This window comes from Malurus melanocephalus, unplaced genomic scaffold (assembly GCF_030028575.1).
Source record: "Malurus melanocephalus ecotype Western Australia unplaced genomic scaffold, MMel_1.1 scaffold_1445, whole genome shotgun sequence".
NCBI classification, from domain to species: Eukaryota; Metazoa; Chordata; class Aves; order Passeriformes; family Maluridae; genus Malurus; species Malurus melanocephalus.
Genome location: NW_026624677.1, coordinates 40,400 through 41,486, shown reverse-complemented (window position 1 = coordinate 41,486; position 1,087 = coordinate 40,400).

Here is a 1,087-nt window from a genome sequence, read left to right as displayed (position 1 = left end):
CCTGGACTTTCTGGCATCACCCAGAGCTGCTTCCCTTCCTCTCCTGGGGAGTGGCACCGGAGCCAAATTGCCGAGCTCGGGATCCCAGGCTGTGCCTAAAATTCTGGAATTCATTATTTATTATTTTATTATTTTATTAATTTATTTATTTACTTTTTTTTATTTTTTATTATTTATTATTACCATAGAACATCATAGAAGGCAAGAGAGCTCTTGGCTTATGGGATTATGGGGGAGAAAAAAGAAAAAAAAAAAGGATTAGAAATTTTATATGGGTAATGAGAATCTCCAGAAGTAATAGCAAATTAAACGAGAGCTTAAGGAGGGATAGAAATCCCTGTTTTTCAGGCATAAACCAATCTTGGGATTTAGGATTTAGGAAGGAAGTTCTCCTCATGGTGAGGTTTTGCTGGCTTTGGGGGCTGCTTTGGGGTTTCTCCCTTGCAGAAGGGACTGCACAGGGATTTTTGGGGTTTCTGTGACCTCTTAATGAGATTCTAATTAAAGCACTGGGACCTCCAGGTGTCCCCAACATCARCATCACCATCCCCGGGGAGCAGAGCACTTTCACATCCCTTCATCCCCGCAGMGAAGGAATTTTGCAGATTCCTCAAACCCCACCAGCAGCATCATTTTAAAGATCCAAACCCCATTTTTCTCAGCAGATTTTTCTCCATATTCRTGGTGGGAGAAGCTGGAATCCCTTCCCTGATCCCTGAGTTAAAAAAACGTGGCCCTGGGTCCGCTTTATCTGCCAGAATCCCTCGGAAATGATGTTTAGTGTAAACTCTGCATAACCTTTCCCCCAAACTGTTTATTTCGCCGGAGCGCTCAAGTGGTGGTGCTGGGGAGGGGACGAGGGCGGCTTTGGGGTTTTTTTTTTTTCACTCAATTTCATCTCTTTTCAACCTAAAACTCTGCACAGAGCTCAGGGGGATGGTCCAGCTCTGGTGACTGGTGGCGTTTAAGAATCTTGGTTCTTAAAAACCAAAAAATCACCTTAATTCGGTGCTCAGGGCATCTTTTTCTCTGATTTTATTCCCTTTGGATTTTTTTTATTCCCTTCGGATGGATTTGAGGGAAAAAT